The sequence below is a fragment of the Furipterus horrens genome, unplaced genomic scaffold, assembly GCF_987537825.1.
Source record: "Furipterus horrens unplaced genomic scaffold, mFurHor1.1.pri manual_scaffold_11, whole genome shotgun sequence".
Lineage (NCBI taxonomy): Eukaryota > Metazoa > Chordata > Mammalia > Chiroptera > Furipteridae > Furipterus > Furipterus horrens.
The window spans coordinates 87,629,480-87,648,242 of NW_028327181.1; the positions used below are offsets into that span (position 1 = coordinate 87,629,480).

Below are 18,763 nucleotides of genomic sequence, written 5' to 3' on the forward strand. Positions count from 1 at the left end.
GTGTTTTTATACGTTGAAACGATACTTTTCTCTGCATTAAACAAGTTTGTGACAAGTTTGAGGTAGACTTATCATGAACTGAATGAAACTTAAGCTTCAGAGCTCTTCACTTGCATGGGTGCCTTTCAAAGTTTTAGGAGGCGCACTAACAATTTTCATATTTCTAGTTTGGCATGTTTGTATTTGGATTTCCCAGAACAAATGATGCTCAAGCTCCACAAAATCTTGATTCACCCCTGGGGTTCAGGTAATTATAATTCAGTAAGTTTCTTGAATGAAGTCTTTTTTATTTTTAAGTATATTTTATTGATTATGTTGTTACCGTAGTCCCAATTTTTTTCCCTTTTGCTCCCCTCTGCCCGGTACCTCGCTTCCCCCAGTAATCCCACCCCCTTAGTTCATGTCCATGGATCTTGCATATAAGATCTTTGGTTTCACCATTTCCTATATTATTCTAAACTTCACCCTGTCTATTTTGTACCAACCAATTATACTTCTTAATCCCTGCACCATTTCCCCATTTCTACTTCTTCCCCATCCCAGCTGATAACCCTCCAAATTATCCCCGTACCTATGATTCTGTTCCTATTCTGGTTTGCTTAGTTGAATTTTGTTTTTATTGTTTAGATTCAGTTGTTGATAGTTGTGAGTTTGTTGTCATGTTAATGTTCATAGTTTTGATCTTCTTTTTCTTAAATAAGTCCCTTTAACATTTCATATCATAATGGCTTGGTGATGATGAACTCCTTTAGCTTTATCTTGTCTGGGGAGCACTTTATCTGCCCTTCCATTCTAAGTGATAGCTTCGCTGGATAGAGGAATCTAGGTTGTAGGTCCTTGCCTTTCATCACATTGAATACTTCTTGCCAGTCCCTTCCTTCCTGCCAAGTTTCTTTTGAGAAATCAACAGATAGTCTTATAGGCACCCCTTTGTAGATAACTACTTTTCTCTTGCTGCTCTTTAGTTTCTCTCTTTATCTTTCATCTTTAGCATTTTGATTATGATGTGTCTCGGTGTGGTCCTCTTTGGGTCTAGCTTGTTTGGGACTGTTTGTGCTTCCTGGACTTGTATGTCTATTTCCTTTGCCAAACTTGGGAAGTTTTCCTTCATTATATTTTCACATAAGCTTTCAATTTCTTGTTCTTGTTCTTCTGGCAACCCCTATGGTTCAGATGTTGGCACGTTTAAAGTTGTCCCAGAGGTTCCTCAGCCTCTCCTCATTTTTTTCAAGTCTTGTTTCCTCATTCTGTACTGGTTGACTGATTTTTCTTCCCTGTGTTCCAAATCATTGATTTGAACCCTGATTTCCTTCCCTTCAGCATTGGTTTTGTGTGGATTTTCCTTCATTTCACTTAGCATAGCCTTCACTTCTTCCCTTATGCGTTTGCCGTACACAAGAATGTCTGTCAAGCCTGTGAGCATCTTTATCACCAGCGTTTTGAACTCTGCATCTGCTAGGTTGGCTATCTCCTCATCTCTTAGGCTGGCTATCTCCTCATCGCTTATTTCTTCCACTGGAGCCTTGATCCGTTCCCCCTTTTGAGCCATACTTCTCTGTCTCCTCATCTTGACAGGCTCCTGTGTTTGTTTGCCTCTGTGTCTTAGATAGAGCTGTTGCTCCTGTTTGTTGCAAGGGGTGGAGCCTGAGGTATTCATCAGTACAGGGAGACCCGTTTCACCACGTTGTGATGCTGTATGTGGGGGAGGGGACAGAGAGGGAACAATGCCGCTTGCTCAGCACCTGCCCCTTTTCCAGGCACTTCTCCCACTTCTGTATGGGACTGGCGCCTCTCTAGCTGTTGCCCTGCCCATTGTGCCCTCAGTGAGTGGGCCTGCAGTCATTCTAGGACAGTGGGGGCCCTTTAAACAAGCAGGCTCTGCTGAGAGACCAGCAGTTTCTTCCTCCACTCCAACCCCCACCGGTTTGCACAGTCAGAAGCAATGAGGCTTGATTTTCCCTGGTGCCGGGACCCTGAGCTGTGCAGTCTGGCCGGGAGCGCTCCCCAGGTGTCCCTCCCTGCTTTTTGAAATGTGTGACTGCGCTTTCTGCCGGCCTGCTGCTGCCACTGCTGTTGCTGCTGCTGCTGCCACCACCACACTGCGTCCTCTCCGCCCCAGCTCCACCCCTCCTACCTGTCTGGATGAGTATTTCTTCTTTATATCTTTGTTTGTTGGACTTCCATGCAGCTTGATTTTCTGCAACTTCTGGTTGTCTCTAGTTTTGAGGTAGTTGTAGTCCTTCTTAGTTGTGGAGAGAGATGCAGGGTGTCTGTCTAGGACTCCATCTTGGCCGGATGTCGTTGAATGAAGTCATAATATTACTGTTAAACACTCAATGCACTGAGCCACACCAGCCATGGCTGATGGCTTGTTTTAAAAAATTCTTTTAGCCCTGGCTGGTGTGGCTCAGTGCACTGAGCGCCGGCTTGTGAACCAAAGTGTTGCCGGTTCGAATCCCTGTCAGGGCACAAACTTGGGTTGCAGGTCAAGTCCCCAGTAAGGGGCACACAAGAGGCAACCACACAGTGATGTTTCTCTCCCCCTCATTCTCCCTCCCTTCCCCTCTCTTTAAAAGTAAAATAAAATACTTTTAAAAATGCTTTTATCTCACTTCAGTGATTCTAACGATACAAGCTCCATGATTTTAGAAAACAAAGGACTCTATAATGCAGAAAGGCTGTACCTCATCCAGGTAGAGCGCATTCACATTCTGGCTTGTCCGTGGTACCTCCATATTGTGCCAAGATCATAGGCACTGAGAGGATCTGAGAGGAAAATCCAAGCCTTATCCCTGTTGAATTATTGACCCCACTCTTGAGAATATCAGTGAGGTAAGTCAGGCCACACGCTGAAGGCAAATTGAGCATTGATCACAGAGACACCCTAATGCTCCCCTTGTCTACTAACCTTGATTGGGTTCCTTTAGATAGCTGTGGGCAACTAAAGGATGCCCTTTTTGGTATGGACTGGAATCTTGGCAGCTTATTCTTGGGTTCTGAAAGGCATAAACAAGACACTAAAAATAGCAGTGAGGAATCTGTCCTTTAGGATCATCCAGGGGGGGTCGTTTTATTTGTAATAGTACAAAGGTTTTGAGATTGTCAAACCCAGCAGCTTACGATGATACTTCTCTTTTTCCAACTGCATCTTAGTCTTCTCATTTATAAGAAGGTATTTTCTTTCTCTCAAAAGCATAGTAATTCATCCTCTGCCCCATGTTTCTTTAACACTTACATTTATTAGGTGCTTATTATGTTTCAGGCAGTATACTTGGTACTTTTAATTATGATACAAGTAAGATATCGTGACTAAAGTTCTTAGAATAGTGCTTTCCACACAGTAAATGCTCATCACGTGTTACCTCAGGCTGTATCTCATTTTCCCAACAACTCTTGTGATGCAGGTATCATTATTCCCATTGGAACTCAGAGATGTTAAACAACTTACCTAGGCTTACACTGTTAATAAGTGGTAGAGCCACTTATGAGCTTTGCAAGGAATTTGCTATTCCTTCTGGCCATTATGAATAATGCTACTATGACAGTCCCATACCTAGGAATGTGTTTCTGTGGACATGTTTTTAATTCTCTTGGGTGCATACCTGGGAGTGAATTGCTGAGTCATATAGCAATTATACGTTTACCTTTTTTGAGGAAGTGCCAAACTGTTGTACACAGTGTCTTCACCATTTTGTATTCCCACCAACAGTGTGTGAGGATTTCAACTTCTCCACATCCTTGCCAGCGTTTGTTACTGTCTGTCTGTCTGGTTATAGCCATCTGAGTGAATGTAAGGTAGTATCTCACGGTATTTTTGATTTGTATTTGCCTGCTGACTTCAGACATTAAGCATCTTTTCATGTGCTTATTGGCCATTTGTATATCGTTTTTGGAGAAATGTCTCTTTAAATCTTTTGTCCATCTTAAAATTTGGTTATTATCTTTTTAATGAGTTGTAAGAGATCTTTACATATTCTGGATATTCTAAATATGAGCCTTTATCAAAGATACGAGTTGCAAATATTTTCTCCCATTCTTTGAGTGGTGTTTTCAGTTTTTTTAATATGTTTTATTGATTTTACTGTTACAGTTCTCCCAATTACTTTTCCTCTGCTTCCCTCCACCCTGTGACCCCCCTCCCTCCAGTTGTACCCCCCACTTAGTCCATGCCCATTAGTTGTGAATATAGTTCTTCTCAACATCTTCCTGTCTACTCCTCTCCCTCCTACTATGCGTCTTAATTCCTGCATCATCTCCCTCCCTTTCCCCCTTCCCCCCCTTCCCCCTTTCCGCTGACCTCCCCCCATAATGTTCCCCATACCTATCATTCTTTTCCCGCTCTCATTGCCTACTTAGTTTCCCTTTGTTTTGATTCCCTAGCTTCTGTTGTTGGTTGTTGTGATACAATTTTCATTTTAATGTTCATAGTTTTGATCCTCCTTCTCCTAAACAAGTCCCTTTAGCATCTCATATAACAGTGGTTTGGATCTCATGAACTCCTTCAGTTTTACTTTGTCCTGGAAGCACTTTCTCTGCCCTTTCATTCTGAATGAGAGCTTCACTGGATAGAGTAATCTTGGTTGTAGGATTTTGCTTTTCATTTCTTTGAATATTTCTTGCCAGTCTCTTCTCGCCCTCAGAGTTCCTTTTGAGAAATCAGCTGATAGTCTAATTGGGACCCCTTTGTACATAATTCTCTTCTTCTCTCTTGCTGCTCTTGCTGCTTTTAAGACTCTCTCTTTATCTTTAATTTTTGACATTTTGATTATAATGTGTCTTGGTGTGGTTCTTCCAGAGTCCAGTGTTTTTGGAACTCTCTGTGCTTCCTGGACCTGTAAGTCTGTTTCCTTCCCCAAGTTCGGGAAGTTCTGCTTCATTATTTTTTCACATAATTTTTCAATTTCTAGTTCTTCTTCACCTTCTGGCAATCCTATAATTCAGATGTTTGCTCTCTTATAGCTGTCCCAGAGGTTTCTGAGCTCCTCCTCATTTTCCTCACTTTTTGTTTCCTCTTTCTGCATTTGTTGACTGTTTGTTCTGATTTGTTGATTTGATCCCTGGTTTTCCTTCCCTCGCCACTTGTTTCATATGTGTCTTCATTCATTTCAGCAGGACTAGCCTTCATTCCTTCCCCATCTTGATTAAGTCCCGCTGTTATTTCTGTAAGCTGTCTTATAACTATAGCTCTGAACTGAGCCTCAGAAATGTTATCTATCAGTTCGTCCGTTAATTCATGTATTTGCTTTCTAGTCAGCTGCATGATTGAGATCTCTATCATTAACCCTGCCATCTTGGCAGGTTTTTGCTCCCTGGGCGGGGCTGTCACACCTTCTATGCTATAGGGGGTGGAGCCCCGTGCATTTGTCACTACCAGGCAACCTTTCTCACCACACTGTGGTGCTTTGCATGGGGGCAGGGGTGCAAGATGGATTCCTGCCGTTCTCTCTCCACTGAGAGACCGGGAGCCTCCTCCTCCGTCCCCACGCCCTCTGGGCCTCACAGTCCGAGGCAATGGGGTCTGCCTTCCCTGGCGTTGGAATCATGAGCTGATGGGTTTGGTCTGCAGCCAGGGGTGCTCCCAGGTGCTTCTTGCCTCCCCTTAAATACGGGTGTCTGTGCTTACTGCAGTCCCTCCGCCCATCGCTGTAGCTGCTGCCACTAGCACGGCTTGACCTCTCCGCCCATGCTTCGCCTCTCCTACCTCTTCAGTCGAGCACCATTTGTTTATAACTTCATACCTTGGACTTCCATGTAGCTTTATTTTCTGGAACTTCTGGTTATTTCTGGTTTTGTGGTAGTTATAGTCCTTCTTAGTTGTGGAGGGAGACGGAGCATATCAGTCTAGGCCTCCATCTTGGCGGGAAGTCTGTGTTTTCATTTTCTTGATAGTGTCCTTTGAGGCACAAAATTTTTTTCATTTTTATAAAGTCTAATTTATCTATTTTTCCTTTGGTTGTGCTTTTAGTATCATATCTAAGAAACTGTTGGTCTAATCAAGGTCATAGACATTTATCCCTTGTTTTCTCCTAAGGATGTTACAACTTTAGCTCTTACATTAAGGTATTTGATTTATTTTGAGTTAATTTGTACATATGGTGTGTGAAGTGTAGGCAGAGTCCAACTTCATTATTTTGCATGGGGATACACAGTTGTCCCAGCACCATTTGAAAAGACGGTTCTTTCCACATTGAATAGCTTTGGCACCCTTGTGGGAACTCAATAGACAACACATGTGAGGGTTCATTTCCGGACTGTCAACCCTGTTCCATTGATTGCTATGTCTAGCCTTATGCCAGTCCCACACTGTGATTGCTGTGGCTCTGAATTAGGTTTTGAAACCAGGATGTGTGTGTCCTTCCACATTGTTCCTCTTTATCAAGATCGTTTTAGCTATTCTTGGTCCCTTGAATTGTCATATGATTTTAAAAATCGCTTGTCAATTTCTGGAAAGAAGTCAGTTGAAATTTTAATAGAGATTGCATTGAAACCATAAATTGATTTCGGGAGGAGGGTCATTTTAACAGTATCATCTTCCAATGCCAAACACATCATGTCTTTCCATTTGTTTACATCTTTTAAAAGTTTCTCTACACAATGTTTTGTAGTTTTTAGTATGTGAGTCATACACTTCTTTGGGTATTTCATTCTTTTTGATGCTGTTATAGCTGGAGTTTTTTTCTTTATTTCATTTCTGGATTATTCATTCCTAGTGTATAGAAATACAGCTAATTTTTGCATATTGGTCTTGTATCCTGCAACCTTGTTGAATTCATTTATTAGCTCTAATAGTTCTTTCCTAGATTCTCAGGAATGTGTCCCATGGTCTTCCAATTTCCTGAGCATATTTTGAAGCCCTTCAGAGTTTTTATGGATATCTCATTTCTCAGCTTTGATTTTTAAGCTTTTTTGTTAGGCTCTCTCTCTCTTTTTTTTTTTTTAAATTTGCACCAACTGTTATCTGTTGCCTCAGCGGCTGCCCTCTTAAAACATTTACCTGCAATTGTTTTCACAAAATTGCCCCTGAGGAGAGAGGCTTTTGCTGCTACCCAGCTTTCAGTCACGTCAAAGACAAACCTTTTAAGTGAGTCTTCAGGGAACTACCAGACAGTTCTTTGGGAATGAGATTGTATTCCATTCTGTTCCCTGTGGTACTGGGCATGTGGGCTGTTTTTCAATGTTACCCATGGGGTGGAGAACAAAGCTCTAAGAAGAATTAAAGCAACACAGATCATTGATCTTACAGAAACCAATCACTTTTCTTGAATAAGTGTTCCCTGGATTCCTGCAAGCGTGCTGGTTAAATTTTCAGTTTAAAAACAATTGAGTCTTTTTTTTCCAGTTGTATTTTTTGTTGCTTTTGTAGAAACGAATTTTCAGGTGTCCTTACTTCATAATTTTTACTAATTTGCCTACAACATGGTTTTAAACTTGACTATACGTTAGTTAAATATTTAATCGTGGGGGATGATTAGGAAACAGAAATAAAAACAGAAAATGTAATTTATCATTGAGGGTCTCCCAGATGGGTACATGAAATTTGAAAATCTATTTCTTTATTTAGTGGTCTCACAAGTAAGGTTAAATTACAAGTTATTTTAAACCCCTTTTCTTCATAGAAGTTAAACAGGCTTTGGAGTCAGAACTGGGTTCAATGCCACCTCTGCTTCTTACTAGCTTGATGACCTAGGACAAGCAATACAACCTCTCTGTGCCTCAGTTTTCTCATTTGTAAAATGGGGTAATAATAATATTTATCAGTAAGATTATTGTGAGGGTTACACTAACGATTCTTGAGAAGAGTTAACCTAAAAACAGACTTTCTTTTCTTTCTTATTTTTGTCTGTTTTGCTTGTTTTAAAGAGTCAAGAATAAAATTTATTTCAGCATTTGAAATACAAAATTTTGTCAAAAAACACATTTGTTCATTTTATTGAGATGTAGTTAAAATGTTATTTATTTATTAAACAAGCATTTATTAAATACCTAGAAAATTTTAGGCACTAACAGTCCAAGAAATTGACAAGTAAACAGGTGATTACATGAAATGTAAGGAAGCTTGTGATATAAGAATACACATGGGAGTATGTGATGAGAGTGTGGTTTTCACCAGTTCCTCTTAAGATTTATCCCTTCTTTGGCTCTAAAACCAAGGAGTTGGTCCTATTTTTATTTTTAACTGGGTGGTTTAAACTGGAATTTAAAAAACTTTCTGTAGATGAAGAAAAGCAACTTGAATTATGGAGGATGCCACAATAAGTGTTTTCTGTAGAGCAAGAGTTTCCTGTCAGCATAGTCACCTCTAGGGTTTTCCATCTGAAAGTTCTTTGGCATACTTTTTTCTTTGCTATCCACTTATTTCTTCTTCTTCTTCTTCTTCTTCTTCTTCTTCTTCTTCTTCTTCTTCTTCTTCTTCTTCTTCTTCTTCTTTCTTCTTCTTCTTCTTCTTCTTCTTCTTCTTCTTCTTCTTCTTCTTCTTCTTCCTCTTCTTCCTCTTCTTCCTCTTCTTCTTCTTCTTCTCCTTCTCCTTCTCCTTCTCCTTCTCCTTATCCTTCTTCTTGTTCTTCTTCTTCCACGTTCTCTTCACCACTTTATCATTTAGAGACCTGGGTAGCTCCCCAACAAAGAGTGTTTTACAGATTCTCTGGGTGATCTATTAGTAAAGACAGAAAATAATATTTTTTTAACCTTCTAGTTTTGTACCAATAAAATGAATATAAACTTTTGGGGCAATTATTGAAAATGCAGATAATTTTTATTCTATTGCATTTTTTTCAGAATCCTCAGCCATAACCCTTTGAGAAGTCTTGATGATCCCTATCTTTTTAATTTGCCAGCATTAAAATATCTGTAAGTATTGCGACAATCTCTTGGTTCGTGAGATGATTTCTGCTCCTTTCTACTTTCGTCAAAGAGTTAGCATTTTGCATTTTGACTAAAAAGTCATAATTTAAATTATAACTGGTTTATTGCATAAAAGTTATTGGCACAGTAGCCCTGGCTGGTGTGGCTCAGTGGATTGAGCGCTGGCCTGTGAACCAAAGTGCAGCCAGCTCTATTCCCAGTCAGGGCACGTGCCTGGGTTGAGGGCCAGGTCCCCTGTTGGGGAAGCATGAGAGGCAGCCACACATTGATGTTTCTCTCCCTTTCTTCCCCTCTCTCTAAAAATAAATTTAAAAATATTTTTAAAAGTAAAAAATAAATAAAATATCTTTCTCTATTGAAAAAAACAAAGTTATTGGCACAGAAAAATGATTAAGAGAGAAAGCAGGTGGACAAGGCAGCCAGCAGAGAAAGGCAGCGGTGTTAAAGAACACACACTGATATGTAACTTGAGAAGCATGTAGAAACACCATTGATCTCAGAAAGGAAAAAGGAATAACTTGTACATTATGTATTTTTTAAAGAGTAATGAAGTGGTGGATGCTACTGAGAATTAGAAGTAGAATAATGGCTAAAAAAAAGTAGATTGTACTGTTCACCGACATCATTAATTTGATGATGCAAATAAATTTAAATTTCTTCAAGAAGAGCTCTCTGAAATTATTATCCACAGCAAGTAAACTTTCGAGCTGGCTTGACAGAGAAGCCAAAACTGAAGTAAGCAGATATTAAGTGCCCTTTCAAGTACAGAATTTTGTCTTTGGGTTCATTTGATGCATGTTTGGACTTTCTCCTTCAGAGACCTGGGGAAAACAGATGTGTCACTCACCACAGTTGAGCGCATCCTCGCGCTAAACACTAATTTGGAAAAACTGTAAGTTGATTTTTCTTATATTTATTTTCACTTAGTTGTTCTTTTAGGAGGTTTGCCTTATTATTTTCTTAAGTCAGATTCTTATTTAATAAAATTCACTATTTTAAAGTATACAGTTCAGTGAGTTTTGAGAAATGTGTATTTATGTGCCACCATGCTATTTGAGATACAGAATACTTTCATCATACCTAAAAGGCTCCTCATGATTTTTTGCACTCAGTTCCTCCTCCCACCATTAGTCCCTGGCAAGTACCAATTTGATTTTTGTCACGATAGTCTTGCCTTTTCCAGAGTCTCTTATAAATGAAATCATGTAAAGTGTAGCCTTTTGTGTTGGCTTCTTTCAGTTAGCATAATCCTTTTGGAATTCATTCATGTTATTGCATCTATGAGTAGTTCATTGCTTTTTATTGCCGTGTAATTTTCCAGTTGTGTGAAGATACCAGTCTGTTTAAGCGGTCATCAGTTAATGGATGTTTGCGTTATTTCTACTTTTTTTTGGCCCTTCCGTTCTAAATGATAGCTTTGCTGGATAGAGTAATCTTGGTTTCGGTCCTTGTTTCTCATCACTTTGAATACTTCTTGCCAGTCCCTTCTTGCCTGCAAAGTATCTTCTGAGAAATCAGCTGATAGGCTTAAAGGAACTCCTCTGTAGGTAACTCTCTGCTTTTTTCTTGCAGCTTTTAAGATTCTCTCTCTACCTTTACCATTTAGCATTTTAATGATGGCGTATCTTGGTGTGGTCCTCTTTGGGTCCGACTTATTTGGGACTCTCTGTGCTTCCCGGACTTGTATGTCTATTTCCTTTGCCAGATTAGGGAAGTTTACTTTCATTATTTTTTCAAATAGACTTCCTTGCTCTTCCTCTTCTGCTTCTGGCATCCCTATGATTCGGATGTTGGTACTTTTGGAGGTGTCCCAGAGTTTTCTTATTCTCTCCTCATTTTTTTAACTTCCATATTTCTTCATTCTCTTCTGGATGACTGTTGATTTCTTCCTTATGTTCCAAATCATTGATTTGCACCCTGGCTTCCTTCCCTTCACTGTTGATTCCCTGTGGATTTTTCTTTATTCCACTTAGTGTAGCCTTCCTTTCTTCCCTTATGCTTTTGCAGTACTCAGTGAGTTCTCTGAGCATCCTTATCAGCAGTGTTTTTGAAATCTGCATCAGATAGGTTGGCTATCTCCATTTTGTTTAGTTCTTTTCCTGGAGTTTTGTTCTGTTCTTTCATTTGGGCCATATTCCTTTGTTTCCTCAACCAGGCAGCCTCCCTGTGTTTGTTTCTGTGTACGAGGTAGAGCTGCTTTGACTCCCTGTCTTAGCACATCTGTTAAGTTGTATGGGGTGGAGCTTTGGGTATTTGCCAGGGCGGGGCAACCCGTTTCACCACTCTGTGGCTCTGTTTGTGGAGGAGGGGTCAGAGAGAGGACAATGCCACTGCCTGGCTTCTGGAGGCTTGCTCGGCACTCACCCTGCTTCCAGTCACTTCACCCACTGGCACCCCTCTAGCTGTTGCACTGGTGGTGGTTCCCAGAGTGGGTGGGTTTGAGTGCATTCTAGAACTGTGGGGGCCCTCTAAGCAGACTCGCTTGAGTGACAAGTGGTTTCTTCCGCCACCCCAACCCACACTGGTTTTTATAGCCAGAAGGTATTATGCTTTATTTTTCTGGTGTTGGCGCCCTGGGCTGTGTGGTCTGGCCTTGGATTGGGATCACTCGATCTTTATGCACCACACATGAATGTAGGACTGCCTGTTCTGCCAGCCATTGGTGCTTCCTCACCAGCACCACACAGTGTCCTTTCCGCCCCGGCTCCATCCCACATACCCGTCTGGACGAATATGGCTCCTTTAAATCATTGGTTGTCGGACTTCCATGCAGTTCGATTTTCTGACCGTTCTGGGTGTTTTTTGTTTTGAGGATAGTTGTGATATTTCTTATGCTCGTGCAAGGGGCTGCTGAAGCATGTCTGCCTATACCTGCAACTTGACTGAAGTCCTTTCTCTGGTTTCTTAAGATGGAAGCTGCAGAAGCTGAGTATTGCTTTAGCAACATCCCACGTGTTGACATCTCATGTTTTCTGTTTCAGTCAGTTCAAAATAGTTTCTAATCTCCCTTATGAATTTTTTCTTTGACCCATAGGGTTATTCAGAAGCATGTTTTTTAGTTGTCAAAACTGTGGACTTTTTTTTTATAGATCTGTTAATTTCTGATTTACTTTCACTGTTGTTAGAGAACGTATATTGAATTACTAAAATCCTTTTTAAATTATTGAAACTGACTTTATAGCCAGTAAATTCTGGTAATAGGCCAGAATATGGTCTATTTTGGCAAATCTTATGCATCCACTTGAAAAAAGTGTACATCCTGCTGATTTGGGGAGGAGTGTCTTACACACATCATGTAGGTGGATAGTGTTCTTCTAGTCTTCTATATCCTTGTTGATTTTCTATCTACTTGCTCTATCAATCACTGAAAGAAAAATGTTAAAGTATCCAATTATAAGTGTGGATTTGTTCGTTTCTCCTGGTCATTCTCACTTTCCTTCATCTATGTTTAAGCTCTGTTATCAGGTGTATAAGTTTCTAGGTAATGTCTTCATTATTTGACATATTTATTTTGATGAAATATAGTCTCCTTCATCCCTGGTAATATGCTTTGACATTGACTTTGTCTTATGGAAATATCTCCACTCCAGCTTTCTTTTGGTTAGTGTTAGCATAGTATATTTTCTATCCTTTTACCCTATGTGTATCTTTCTATTGAAGTTGGTTCTTGTAGACACATAAAGATGGCTTTTCCTTTTTTTATCTAGTGTGATAACTGTGTTAGACCATTTCCAATTAATGTAATGATTGATGCAATTACATTGAAATCTACTGTCTTGCTATTTGTTTTTTATTTGTCCCATCTGTTTGCCTGTTGTTGTTTTCTTTTCATTTGTGCTTTTGGATTGAATACATTTGAGTATTTTGTTTTCTTTGTGGGCTAAAAAGCTATAGCTCAGATTTTGTTATTTCAGTGATTGCTTTATGGTTTATAGTATGCATCTTTACCTTCTCACAATCTCTCTTCCAATGATATTTTATGGTTTCATCAATGGTATAAGAACCTTGCAATAGTGTACTTCCATTTGTCCCTCCTGGCCTCTGTGCTGTTGCTTTCAATACACTTTACTTTTACTTACATTATAAACACCACACTATATTTTGTGTTTAAATAATCAATTATCTGTAAAGATACTTAAATAATAAGAAAAATCTTACATATTAACCTAAGTCATTACCAATTCAAGTGTCCTTCAGAATTTGTAATAATCTGTATTTCCATCTGGTAACAGTTTTCTTTTGCTGAAAACGACCTCCTTTAACATTTCTTACAGTGCAGATCTACTAGTGGAGAATTCTTTCAGCTTTTGGATGTCTGAGAGTATCTTGCTTTTGTTTTTGAAAGATCATGGGTAGACATGTCTAGCTTGATAGTTGTTGGGTCCCCTTCCCCACTTCACTACCTCAAATATATATATATATATATTTTTTGCACTGGGAGTTTTGGCTTACATTATTGCCAACAAAAAAATCTACTGTAATTTTTATCTTTGTTCCTCTTATATAGTGGTTTTATTTTCCCCCTTGGATTGATTTTAATATTTTCTCTTTATTGCTGGTTTTGAGCAATTTGATTATGATGTGCTTCAGTATAGTTTTGGGCATAATTCTTGTGCATGGAGTTCACTGGCCTTCTTGGACATGTGAGTGTTCGGTGTTCACCAATGGGAACGATTTGGGGCTATTTATGCAGACTTTTATGTCTCCCCCCTTTCATGGACTCTAAGCACACATACATTAGGCCACCTGAAGTTGTTGCCCAGCTCCCTGTGGCTCTGTTCATCTTTGTTGTTGGTTGTTTCTCTTGGCGTTTCATTTTGTATAGTTTGTATTGCTACATTGTAAAGTCACCGGTCTTTTCTTCTTCTGCAGTGTCTAATACGCCAGTAACCCTACCCAGTGTCTTTTTCTTGTTCTTTTCGGGTTTTATATTTATGTAGGCATTTATTGCATCTTTCCCCCATTACCATTTATCCCCCCTCCAGTGTCTTTTTCATTTAGACACTGTAGTTTTTAATCTCCAGCTTCTTGGAGCAGGCACTATTCCTAACAGTGGGTGATATCCAGTTATTCTTCTCTCTGATCCTTTCATGTGGTTCTTTTCCTGGGCTCAAGCAACTCTTCACACACAGGCACCATCCAGTACCTTGTTGAATACTCAAGAGATCTCTCTGCATATCCCCAGAGTGCTTGTCTGTGTACTTCTTTTCTTTCCTAGTATTCTGCTTTGTGCATTCCAGTCACCTTGGTTTCCCCAACTCTCATATCCATTCCTTAGGGAGTTAACCAGTCTCTGTGGGTTTTTTTCTTCCTTACATCATGACCTGGAAGCTCAGAGCAGTAAGCTAGAACAATGCATCAGAGGGCTTACTTAATTTGTTTCCTGTCTCTTGGGAGTCACTGTCCTTCATTACCTGAATTTCAATTTCTTGAGAACTGTTGTTACATATATTTTGTCTGGTTTTTTAATTGTTTTAGGCAGGAGGTCAAATTGATCCCATCTTGGTCTAAAGCCAGTTATATTCTCCCCCCTGCCTCAATAATATTTTTTAAGTCTGTTTTGTTTTGATCCAGAATCTAATCAAAGATCAGGCATCGCATGTCTTGTCTTCATTTCCTTTAATCTAAAATATTTATCTACCCTTTTTATTTTCTGTCTCTTATGACACTGGCATTTTGGATGTGTCTAAGATTGTTGTCTTATGAATTGTCCCATAGTCTGGATTTGTCTGTTTGCTCATGATTAGATTCAAAGTAAAATATTTTGGAAGGAATACTACATAAGTGATATATCCTTTCTACCTCATCATTTTAAGTGGCTTATAATGCTAAATTTGATCTTTTGGTGAACATGGTATTTTCCAGATCCCTCCATTGTAAAGTTATTTTTTCCTTGGTAATTAATAAATAATCTGTTGAATGTTGCTTTAAGATCAGCGAACATTCTCCTCTCAACTTTTTACCCAATTGTGCCTCAGTAATAATTTGTGTCTGATCGATTACTACATTGGTGGTTACAAAGTGACACTATTTTTCTAATTTTATTATTCCTACTACATTTATTAGCTGGAATTATTCTATAAATAATAGTTTACCTATTTTCTTTTTGAGTATTATTGTGAACTCATGGGCTCTTCTTTAAATTAATTATGTTATACCTTATTATCATTATTCTTTTGAATGTTCATATTGCCTAGATTTGCCCAATGCAATCTGCTACTATTTAACCACGTAATGTTTTTCTTTATGCCCAGAGTAACTTCTAATACATTTACCACTCACAATTAGGGATTTATAAGTTAGGGACTTATCCAGAGCCTTCTTAGAAGATTTCCCCCTCCTAGTGTACTCTCCACCCAAAGTGAGACTTCTGGGTTGGGAGAAGGAGATACATCTGAATTATAACTACAGATCAGTGTCACCGATTCTAGTGCCTATCACCTTTAGTCTAGGCATACCATACCCGCTGCCATTCTTACTCTTCTGTCCTCCCCTCTATTTATTGACAATATTCAAGAGAGCAAATGGCTGCCCTGGCTGGTGTGGCTCAGTGAGTTGGAGAGTCTTCCTGTAAACCAAAGGGTCGCGGGTTCCATTTCCAGCCAGCCTAGGGTTTCGCTGAGGGTCCCGGTTAGTTTCTCTCTCACATAGATGTTTCTCTCTCTCTCTCTCTCCCTCCCTTCCCTTCTCTCTAAAATCAATAAGCACATTCCCCAGTGAGGATTACCAAAAGAATAACCGATGGCCAGCTGATGCCCCCCAAACTGTTCAGGTGGGAAGCCCCCACAACGCTTCTTTGCACAGCCCTCTGGTAGCCTCTGCCCACCTCTTCTACCTGCTCAAATAGCTTTTCTGCCAATAATTTAATTTTCTGCCTTTCCCTTTATAGGATCCTCCCTCATAATTTGGCCTGCTGCCTCTGCAAATTCAGAGAGAACATTGAGAGGGTCAGCCAGAGAGTGAAATTACACTGCCCCGCTGACTGTCTGACACACACAACTTGTGGTGAGTCTGAATTGCCCAGTGGTAAATTCTTTCATTTTCATTTTATTTGTTTTAATTTTTGATTGATGATGATAAGTTGTTTTCCTTTGAAAATACCTTTCGAAGGTTCGTTGTTGTTGCTGTTTTTGTTTTTTTCTTTCTTTTTTAAAATTGTTGTTCTATTACAGTTGTCCCAGTGATGGTAAGTTTTTAAACAAATAAGGTCACCGTGTTATTTTTATTCATTCATCCAGAGTTTAACTCCCTATATTTCTGAGAATCGCTTCCTTGCTAAAAGTGAGACGCAGGAAAAAGAGAAAGGAAGGGGGCAGGGGATTCACAGCAATGAGCACACAGTGCGTGCGGTGCTCAGCTGGCGCTTTCCGTCCAAATGAGAACCTGTTGGTCAGTGGCACAGCCTGTAAACTGGCTCTGGATGCGTTAGGCCTCATCTGTCCTTTGCCTCGTTGGACAGGTAGAGCTATGTTTTTATTTTGTTTGTTTTGCAATTTTATAAAAAGAGTACGAGTGACTGTATTTTATGAAAATTCTATTTGGGATCTGAATTTCTGGTTTTATTATCAGAAGCGACTACCAAATCCTTCTAATGGGTGGGAGGCCTCTTGTATTCTTAGACTGTCCAACTCTGAACTTGCTCTGAAGCGCACGGTTTTCTATCCACCAAACACTTGGGTGCTTTTAAGTATTTTTCTACAAATTAGGCTTATTCACACCATCTGATAACTTCCAAAATGTGCTTTCATGCCCAGATAGTGTGAATGTGGGTCTCTGGCAGTGATCTGGGGCACATCATAAATAATAACACTGTGCTACTTATATTAAGAGAGTGTGGCTCATTTTTCAAAAACAAATTTTTGGCCTATTATATTACTCTCTTCTACCCCAAAGGTGGGCAGAGCAGGCATTTTAATCTCCTTTAACAGGAGAGTAAAAACAAGGTTAGAGAGTGTTAAGTGCTGTCACCTAGTACTCAGATCTCTGGCTTTCCTTTTGGGGCTCCACAAGCTCCCCACTTTGGGACCCTCAACTCCTTCTCTGACCCTCAGCTTCCACAGCAATACTTTCATTATTCTGGAGTGGAAACCCAGTTGTACAATGATACACTTGACCTTCATGCAGTCAGAAGCTTTGGATGGTTCCCCAAGTAAAGCTGAAAATGTAAGAAAAGACATGAAAGGAAAGGAGAGTAGGCATCTGACAACAGTTGCCTTTTCCTTCTGTATATTAGGACCCCAAAGTATTATTCCATAGATGTATTGAACATTCCAGAGTGGCACACAACCTGCCAAGTCTCTTAACCCACATTCCAGATGCGTGCCTAAATTTAAGCACAGAGCAAGAGTGGACATAGAGTTATTTTTCTGTATAGAGCCTTTTGTTCTGGGGGCAGGGATGTGTAGAAGCAATGACCAAAGTAATGCTTTGGTGGGTAAGTGGAGAAGGGCATGTCCAGATGAAGACCTGTTAGCCGTGGGTTTTAATCACACTCACCTCTGATGGAGGCAAGAACACGAGCACACGAAGAGGCAGAGTGGGGAAGCCTCGTGCTCCCTCTGCATCTGAGCAGGACAGGGTGGGGACCATGAACGTGAGGAATCGCAGTAGATCTGCAGCGAGTGTAACTGAGTGGGGTCTTCCAGCCTTGGTTTTTCTTCAGTACCTGGCAACTGGCCCTTGGGGATCAAGGGAATCATCCTAAATATGGTTACTCTATTTCATGCTGTGGAATGTTCTGAGTCAATAACACCCTTTAAAAACATACCTTTTCTCCTTTTGTTGTGTTGCCAATCGGGTTTAAGTTGGGGTTTATTTTTCTCCTCTCTGAACAACATTCCGATATTTGCTGATTCCCAACTTATTTGACTGGCATGTAGGGCTTTGGACTGACAAAAAGCTGTCCCATGAGTCCTTCATGATCAAAAATGGTCTCTTCTTTTTTGACAGATGAACCACATTTAAAAAATCCAAAAGGCTCCTTCATGAGAGGGTTACAAGGCAATAAGAATGCGGGCAGTGAGCTGACAATTCAGCCAGAGGAGGTCTCCTTGGGCCAAAAGGAGAAGAAATTGTTAGCCATTCTGGGTAAGCAGCTAGACTTTAATGATAACAGTGATGTCATTAGTGCACTACAGTACAGACTGCCTTATTTCTCGGAGATTAAAAAGCAGGTATAGAATCAATGTTATTACCATTCATTAAACTCCCTTTTTCAAATGTACAAGATGGAGGTATGCCCTTGAGTCATTTGAAAAACAACAGAGGGACCCTTCTTAAACCTAAATTTTACAATTCAAGTTACAAAAATAAATGGAGGAAACTATTTTTTGGAACAGATTTAGTAAAAGATTTGCTCAGGGAACCAGAAAAAGAAGAGGTCTCCAAGCCAGAGGACATGAACAAATGGGCAAATGGAAAGACAGGAGCCCAGGGTGAAGAGGAAGAGGAGGAGCCACGTAAGGTAAGGACAGCTCCTGAGGCACGAGGCCTGGACAGTGAGTTAGTGAGGACGTGCCATGAAAGCACTGAGGTAGGAAGACCAGAGGCACCCACACTGTCTCTTGTCTTAGCCATGTGACTTTGGCCAAGACCCATGACAGTGATCTTCTACTTTGCTCATTTAGACAGTGGTGCCACTGTTCCTAGGGTAGACACCAAGAGGACCTAACACACAAGATAAATAAATTGCACAAGAAAATGCTAATACTATGATTGCATAACACATTAGATACGATATGCTCTTTAAGAACCTACATGAGAGGGAACCCCCCAAAACCCAGAATTGTCTTCTGGAGGGCGGGCCCCTTGTAGTACAGGTTTCCTCCACTAGGGGAGTATTCTAGGAACCCATCTGTAAGAGTGTACCAGCTGGTTTTGTTGTGAGAGGGTGTGTTAGGCA

The 18,763-nt window shown here is 40.1% G+C and overlaps 1 long non-coding RNA gene across 1 annotated transcript; it reads left to right on the forward strand.

The window, feature by feature from the left end:
• Positions 1-9,727: 9,727 nt before the first annotated feature.
• On the forward strand, positions 9,728-18,321 carry LOC149998748 (uncharacterized). The gene is made up of 4 exons (XR_016514366.1): positions 9,728-9,754; positions 15,752-15,867; positions 17,812-17,949; positions 18,201-18,321. It is a non-coding gene; the product is annotated as an uncharacterized LOC149998748 (long non-coding RNA).
• The last annotated feature ends 442 nt before the right edge of the window (positions 18,322-18,763 follow it).